The sequence below is a fragment of the Lathyrus oleraceus genome, chromosome 4 (assembly GCF_024323335.1).
Source record: "Lathyrus oleraceus cultivar Zhongwan6 chromosome 4, CAAS_Psat_ZW6_1.0, whole genome shotgun sequence".
In the NCBI taxonomy this organism is placed as follows: Eukaryota; Viridiplantae; Streptophyta; class Magnoliopsida; order Fabales; family Fabaceae; genus Lathyrus; species Lathyrus oleraceus.
In genome coordinates this window covers 190,352,538-190,361,660 of record NC_066582.1, presented here as the reverse complement: position 1 = coordinate 190,361,660, position 9,123 = coordinate 190,352,538, and positions in this window count along the sequence as shown.

The following is a 9,123-nucleotide window of genomic DNA, read 5'->3' as shown; positions in this document are numbered from 1 at the left end:
TCAAGAAAGCATTCGATAAGAAGGTTTATCCTCGATATTTCGAAGAAGGTGATCTAGTGCTCAGAAGAATTCTACCCATCCATAAAGATCCCCATGGAAAATGGACCCTGAACTACGAAGGATCATACGTCATGAAGAAGGCCTTCTCTGGAGGAGCCTTGATTCTCACAACCATGGATGGAGCGGAGTTACCATGATCTATAAACTTCGATGCATTCAAGAAATACTATGCCTAGAAAAAGAGGATAAAAAGCCCGCTAAGTCGAAAACCCTAAAGGGCGACTTAGGCAAAAATTAGGGCGTCCCGTTGGATTGAAAATTTGAAAGAGCAATCCGGGAAAAAATCAGGGACTTGTATAAAAAATAAAACCTGATAAGTTGAAAACCCAAAAGGGTGGCTTAGGCAAAATAGGCTATATCATCCAGTGGACTAAGACTCGAAAAGTGCGGTCCAGGCAAAAATTAGGGATATCCAAAAGGCATGTGACCGAATCACTTGTTTTATCCTACAATAAGAATTCAGATGGGAGCAATCAATTCAATCATCTTCTTCAAAAGCAAAGTATCGTGACCTCGAAGACATATGGATAATAGCATGTGTCGGGTTCAATAAGGACAAGAATAAATCTGTTTTCCATTTCCATTTTTACATCTTCTTAGATTTTTGATAGTCTCTCCTTATGGGAATTACTTCCTTATGTAATATTACCCATTTACGGGCCAAATCTCAATTAATAAGATTTGTTTTCCGAATCTCTTCCTTTTCTTTTCAATTTTCCGCTTGATTATAAAATGTCAATCATTTGTGAATAATGCATTGAAACGTCGGGCATAATAAAAAAATATTTCAAGAGAAAACATATTTTACTTCAATTTTGAAAACGTCAAAGGGATCATATTCTTCCAACATTGCCTCTCAAACAAAACACGGGGTCCATAAATCAACAATCACGATCTAACCAGCACAAGAGTTTCTCCCTTTTCAAAATACATTGCATACTCCCAGATATCAAGAGCCTCATGTCCTGTTCCATGGACATATCAAATCTTAATGGTCGGAGAGTCGGAACATCACGAAAACACCGGATCTCCCAAAGATATTTCATACACACATCATTGTAATACCCCAAAATTTACCCTTCATTTTTCCTGGAAAAAAAAAACGAAAATAAATAAATAAATAAATAAATAAGTAAATAAAATTAATTAAATAAATAAATAAAATATAACAAATTTTTTTGGACTTGGGTCTCTCTCATTTGAGCCCACAAAGCCATGGAATTCAGTCTATAAATACCAAGGCTTCACTTGAGAAAAAGGGAGAGAAGCAAAATACTCTGAGGTTTCCTTGTAACAAAACCCTGAGGAAAAAGATAGTGAGAGAAGAACTAACAGAGTTCAGAGCAGCCTCCAAACCCTGAAGGGAACTCAACTGCACAGAATCACCTCTGTCTCACATAAACCCTAAAGATTGTTTTGTAAACCTCACGGGTGCAACTCAATTTCAGTCAAGCTCTCCAATCAGGTTTGCCCTATATCCATCATCTTTATGCCTTTAATTTGAATGCTCTAAATGTATGAGGTATTATGGGTGAATTTGATACCCTTTTGATGCATGTGTTTGACAAGAGGTTTAGGCCTCCTACCCTTGGTTGCTTTTTGTGAGCTTTTTGTGAATTTTGATGGAATTATTCATGTGGTTACATTTTGATTTGGGGGCAACTCTTGGTTACCCTATCTTGTTTCACTAACCCTTTTGTTGAGTTTTTGTGAAGGCACATGACTTTTGCAGGGATAACTTGCGTGGTTTCCCACTTTATTTGTGGGATAACCCCTGGAGGTTCATTCCGATTACCTGTACTGACCCACTTTCTTTGATGATGTTAGCTTGGAAGGATCTCAGGGTTTCCCATTCCTCTAATTGTTGTTACTTCGGATCTTTATCCGCGTGGTACTTTTACATTTTTCCCGCGTTTTACTGCTTTCCTAGCTGGAAGACCTCGATAGGAGGCAATGTTTTTGTGTTTACTTTATGCAGGTTCCTTTGTCCAGGGTTAAGAGCTATGAGGTCTTATCCTCATTACCCTTTTGCATGCGCGTTCCTACAATGCAAACAAACCCTTCATTGATTTTTCTTCTCCATAACACACGTTTACTCCTTCTACTACAGGCGAGTAAGTCTCCAAAGGTCGAGCATCCGGTAGATTGCGTAGTAACGTCGTTCATCCAAAACCCACTCCATAACCCCGTAGTTAGCCAAACTACGGCTTGCTCTGATTCTCATTCCAGATAAGATACGTAGGCATAAGACGCGATGTCTTAGCGAGCACACATCCCCCAACCCAAAGGTCAGCCGAGCTACGAAGACTCTGATTCTCATATTCAGATGAGATACGTATGCAGTGGATGCGACATCCGTGCGAGTCATTTCTCTTAACCTTTTTAGTAAATAAACACATTAGGTAAACCCATACCCTTTAGACAAAAACCACAAAAGTGGATCCCGTAGAGTACTATGGATGCGTAGGGGTGCTAATACCTTCCCTTCGCATAACCGACTCCCGAACCCAAGATTTGGTTGCGAGACCCCGTCTTGTCCTTTCCTTTTTCAGGTTTACTTCGAGCATTTCCTTTCCCTCCTTTGGGATGAATAACGCACGGTGGCGACTCTTCTGTCATTTTCGTTCACCGGTTGTTTTTTTCGCACACTGTATTTTTCAGGTTGCGACAATCATGGAAGAGGTGTTAGCCCGAACACCGTATCATGCATAAAACAGACATCAATTCAAAATATGCATACACATAAAAATGCATAAATAATACATGGCATAGGATATATGACCACTCTTAGAGGTTCAATCCCCAACTATATCAACACATTTCCCCAAGCGGGAGCACTTATTGACCTTCCCCAGCAAGTAACACTCCCGTAAGCACCTTTCCAATAAAAGGACATCCCCAACGAGCTCATTCACCGTGAGTTTCCCAAAACTTATCTAGTAATCGGTCATCCTCAATGATTGTTATGAACCAGTGAGCAGGTTTCACCTCTCACATCCCCAACTTAGTAAGTTATCCCACACACGGGATACCTTCTATCAGATACACCGGGGTTTTATTAAGGGATTTTATCAAGAGTTTTTATCAAGGGATTTTATCAAAAGAGTTTATCAGGAATATCGTCGAAAGATTCCATCAAGGGGTTCTGCTAGAATTTTACCAAGGAGTTTCATCTAGAGTGATTGGGGTATCAATAGAGTACTACCAGATTCCCATAAAATGATCGAATGATCATGGGAATCGTATGCAAGTTTCACCCAAAAGGGTTTAAATTGATCAAAAAGGGTTTCATCAAAGGATTCTATCAAGGGGTTCTATCAGGAGTTTCATCAAGGGATTCCATCAAGGGGTTTCACTAGATTTATATTAAGGGGTTTCATCAAGGGATTTCATCAAAAGGGTTTTATCAAGGGTTTTATATAGGGATTCTATCTGAAATTTCATCACAAGATTCCATCAAGGGGTTCTACCATAATTTTATCAAGGGATTTCACAAAGGGGTTTCATCTAGAGTGATTAGGGTATCACTAAAGTCCAACCCGATTCCAATAACACGATCGGATGATCATAGGAATCGTATGCTAGTTTCACCATGAGGGGTTGAAACTAATCATCACGGATTAATCAAGGGGTTTCATTAGGGATTTTTGAAAGGGTTTCATCAAGGTCTTATCATCAGGGGTTCCATCAGAAGTTGTATCAGGGTTTCATCAAGAGTTTTGCTAGGGATTTTATTAAGAGTTTCATCATGGGTTCTACCAGGGTTATCAAACAGCGACCAGAGGATCGCTCGAGTCCTGCCCGATTTATGTGATTATGGGACTCGTAGGAAAGGAGATATTATCAGGGAAACATCAAAGTGGGATGCCAACAAAGCACCAAGGATTGCTCAATCATTGCTCAACTCTGGAGTTTATTAACCCCGCGGTCAAAATTAGAGCTCCTCTTTTTATTTAACCCTTTCTTCCATGAGAAGATGACGAGTCGTCATCCTCATCATCTTAGTTTGAAGATGATTAAATAGGGGCAATTATCGTACCCTATATTTTGATCACATCTTCTTTCTATTTTTCAGATAACGCTAACATGTTCGATACATACCAATCAAATATTCAACCTCAGTACCTAAAAAGTCAAGGGGGGACCATTTTGACTTCTTAATCCCTCTTAGGAGTTGATTTTAGTTTAAAGGTATTATTCAGATTTTTCAAAATAACATAATTTGTAGGATTATGCTAAAAAGGGTTTATAACTATTAAAATTAAATTTTAGAAAAAATAAATAGGATTAGTAAGTAGAATATTATATCTCATTAGATTATATTATTTAGAAGGGAATTAAATATAAATATTATATTAGGCTGTTACTTATTTAATAAAATTATAGATTAATAGTTTATGAGGTCTTTTATATTATTAAAAATTAGGCTAACCGTTTAGTTATTACTTGCTGAAAATATTTTAGCTATATAAATATTTAAATTATTATAAAACTATTTGTTTTTATTTAAGTATTTAGAAGTGTCATTTCATTTTGAATGAGTGCAATGACTTAATGGATGGTAGAGCTTGGGCAAGGAGTTGTGAGTATGAAAGATTATGAGTTCAAATCTCATTTTTCTCACTTTTAGTGCTTTTTTTCTCTTTTATTTATTTTTCTTTAAAAAATAAAAAAATGTATTTGTTGATAATGCATTTTTTAAATATTATTTTTTCATTAAAATTATTATTTTATCATAAAATCTCAAAAATCAAATAAAAAAAGCAAAATCTTTTATCATTATTAGATTATTATATTATTTTTATTTATTTAAATAATTTTTTTATCTAAATTCACAAAGCCATGAATCCATCCAAATTCATTAGTTTGGGCCCTAAGAAATAGATAGAATCAGGTTAAATGTAACATTTCCTAAACAACTCAATTTCATTTAATATTTTTAACCTAATTTATCTATAAATAGCATATATGTTCTATATTTTTTCTCATCCACAATTTATCAATTCTGTCTAAAAAAGTTGTTGCTCTTCACACTGAATAACAACAACACCAAACCCTAAAGTCTCCATCATCATCATCATCGATCTTCCTAAAAAGGCAGGCGAGCAAAGAATTGAAATTACAAGAAGGGCAGAACCAAAAACATGAAAAGTAAGGAGGAATAAAAAAGAAAAATGTTTGTGTGGCTTGTGATGATATGATCTCGTTGTTTGAATATTTGGTGTTTTCTCGCGTTTGCTTTAACTTAATTCGCTTTTTTTATTTATTATTATTCATATATTTGGGGTAGTTTTATTTAAAATTAATTTTTTAACTAACTATTTTAAAACAATACACAAGTTTTAAAAATAATTGCATACTTTCTATAGCTGCATACATACCCACTCCTTCTTATACGTAGAAGAAAAATCTGAAATTAATACATAACTAAAACTGTTTTTTTATATTAATATAACCAAAATTGATTTTTGAATTAACCTATAACAAAAATTGATTTTTGAATTAATTTATAACCAAAAATTATTTAAACTTAATCCATGACTAAAATTTGCTTCAAAGTAATATGTAACTAAACTTAAGCTACTACTGTGTAAATCAAAGGAAAAAACACAAACCAATAAAGAAGGCCATACAAACCGATTGAAAATTTACAAACCACAAACCAATAAAAAAATTAATTACTAATCAAAGTCAAAATAAAAACAGTCGAACCAATACTGAAATATATTCAAAATACAAAAACTAAATATTTATTAAAATAACAAAAACATCATATCTTATTTATTTAGCTTTTCTTGACTATAGAGTAAAATATTTGAAAATACAAAGAAATATGTCATTTATTAGGTTATGAGAGAAATTTATTTAATTATGACATAAAAAATAAAATAAAATAAAATGAATAAATAATAGAATTAATTATGGGATAAAATTATAGAAAAATTTCTAAAAAATAGGGAATAAAAATCAGGGATAAAATCGGAATAAGAGATATATTAAACCGCATCTTATTTAATTTAATTTATTAATCAAATTAAATTTTTACAATTGAATAAGGGATAAAAACAAGGGATACAAATATGAGATATAACTCTAAGAGTTTTCAAGGGATAAAAATCGGGGTGTGGAATATATTATCTAAGAGATACATTATTATTGATTTTCTTAAATAAATTAAATCTTATACTTTTGAAACAAATAATTGGGACAAAATTAATCTAAACTCACCTCAAACTGTAAGTCCTCTGCCCAGGTGTATTGAAGCATTTTTCAAAATAAATTACTTCTCCACCTTCGACGCATGTATTTTAAGGGATAAAAACAAAAAACAAACAAATAACAAGAACTACGGCGCTCTGATCCTTCATTCAACATGGGGGTACGTGGGCATAGAGTTGTAAGACTCTAGCGAGTATAATAATCAAAAACATTTTTTAGGTCTTCCCTTATTTTAATAATAAAACTTTTTTTGTAAATAAATAAATAATTAAAAAATTAATTAATGTTAAAGCAAATATTCCTTAGAAACACACTAACCCTAGAATTAAAGGAGGATCCCATTGACTACTAACACCTTCCTTTTACTTAACCGACTCTCGAACCCAGTATCTCACCCTTAGTTTATAGGTTTTATCATTATTTTCCTATTCCTTAGGAACAAATAAAGGATGTTGGCGACTCTGTCATTTTTTCCAGCCGTGCCACAACTATCGTCTGCTTCAGTCTGCAAATTTTCTAGAAAATCAAGCTATCATGTTTTGATTTCTAGCTTGTTTCAATCCAATTTCTGGATTCAATTAGCATCTTCAGTCTTCTATGAAGCTTTTTACAACAATTCCTAAGCTCTGAGACCTTCTGAAGTGCCCTGACCAGATCGAGCTTCATCAACTTCTGATCATCATTTGGACAAGGTAGTTCTGAATATCATTTGAACTCAAACAAGTTACCACAATATAGTCCTTCATTTTCTGATACTGTCCCCTAAATTATCTGTTGTTGATTGATCATGTTCATAATTTTATTTTATTTTTCGTGGCTTGCTTGTTTTTGAAACTTCTCTGAAATTCTACATACTCAGTTTAGATAAATGAATTTTGAGCATGGGTTGAGTTCGTGATGAGGAGGCGATCACATTGATGGTAGTCTCATATTCTGAATTTACCAAATGATGAAACTCTAGTGAGGGATCACCGGAGAAGATGACCGAATTTTATTTCAGTCATCTGAGTTCTATCCATGTTGGGCATTTGAAATGTTCTTATTGGTCCATTTTGAATGAGATCCTGTGTTTTATTTTGGCTAACTTCCACTGTGCACCGTGGTCTGGTTGTTGTTGGATTTGCCACGTCAATTAATGAAGTCAAATCCAACGCCTCTTATTTTTTCTTATTTTATTTCTTTTTCTTTTTCTATTTAAATTGCATTTTCTTTTAAAATTCATAGAAAATTCATCTTTTATAAAAAAAATCCCAAAACAATTTCTAAAATTTTCTTTTATTTTTCTTCATATGATTTTATTTTTCCATAATTTATTATCTTGATTTTCTATTTTTCTTGGATTTTCTATTTTTTCCTTTATTTTAATTGGTTTTAAAATACTTTTATGCATTTAAAAATCATGAAAATTTTATTTTATGCTTCTTATTTTATTTCCAACCTTCCTTAATTTTTTTGGCCATTTATTTGATATTTTGAAGAGCTTTATGGATTTCTCTTTTATTTCTCTTTTAAAATTCATTTTGAAAATATTTTTGATGCATTTTATTTTTATTTTTATTTTCTTGCATTTGATGCTTGTTTGACATTTGTTGACTTCTGTTGGCCTTAGATCTTAGTTGATTTGATCATAGGTCTCATCAAACTCAATAGGATCTTGGGTATTAATGGGGTGAAAACCCTAATCCACCAAGATGGATGATTGATTTTGATGATGACTTGATCAATCCTTTGATCCAATTTGGGTTTGGTTGCTTTTGTCTTCTTCTTCTTCATCCCTTTCTCTTACCTTTTTTATTTCGATCAATTGGATGGTTTGTGTCTATCTTATTCATGATGTGTGGATTGGTACTTGATGAACTTTCATCATTTCAAATCTACCTCCTAATTGATCATGGATCATTTAAGGTACTTTGGATTGATGCAGAAGTTTGTCATACGTATCAGGATGTATTGATTGATGTAATAGACCACTCTTCTAACCTTTGTGCTTTATCCATCCTTTTTTTGTGGCATAACTTTAGGAGAATGATTTACATATCATTTCTCTAGCATGTATTAACACAAATATTATTATTGATCGGCCTCAGATAGTTGTGACTTCTACATAAGTCCAATTACGATTGCTTAACATAGCGCTAAATTTGTCCCGAATCAGAAAGTAAGTTATTTTCATAAGTGAGATTGTAAGTCTCCTACTCCCCATGGTATTGTGTGAGAAATATTGCTCCATTTTCACCTAAGAGTGCTTGATTTTATCCAAGTTGGAGCCCTTCTCATGGTGATGTAGAGGTCCATATTTTCACACTTGTGGGTGAATAGTTGAGTGTTCTCCCAAAAAATGATCAATTATCTTTCTATTTTTACTAACATAACTTACTAACATATTATTGCATTAACTTTACTTTAATGTCATTTGTCTTATGCTTTTATTTCTTTCTATTTACTTTATGCTTTTATTTTAGCATCTCATATCATATTGTTTGTGCTTATGCTATGTTCTCTTTGTCCATTTTGACTTCTTTTTTCTTTTAAAGACATTAATAAAGGGAAAAAAAACCTAAAAAGATGGTTCTCTTGATTCTTAGACTTGAGGTTACTATCATTTGCATTATTGTGGGATTATGGACTTAGAACTATGATCTTAACCCTTGCTTTGGGAGTTTGTGATTTGAGACCTTGGGATTCATCTGGTACCTTTGAATTTGGGCTTCTTTTAAGGACTTGGCTTGGTTACTTTGATTTCATCTAATACATGAATTATTATTTGCTTATTTGGCTTGCTTGAGGCTTAATTCAAATGAGGGAATTCTTACTTGACTCATGTCATAAAGCTTGCGATATCTT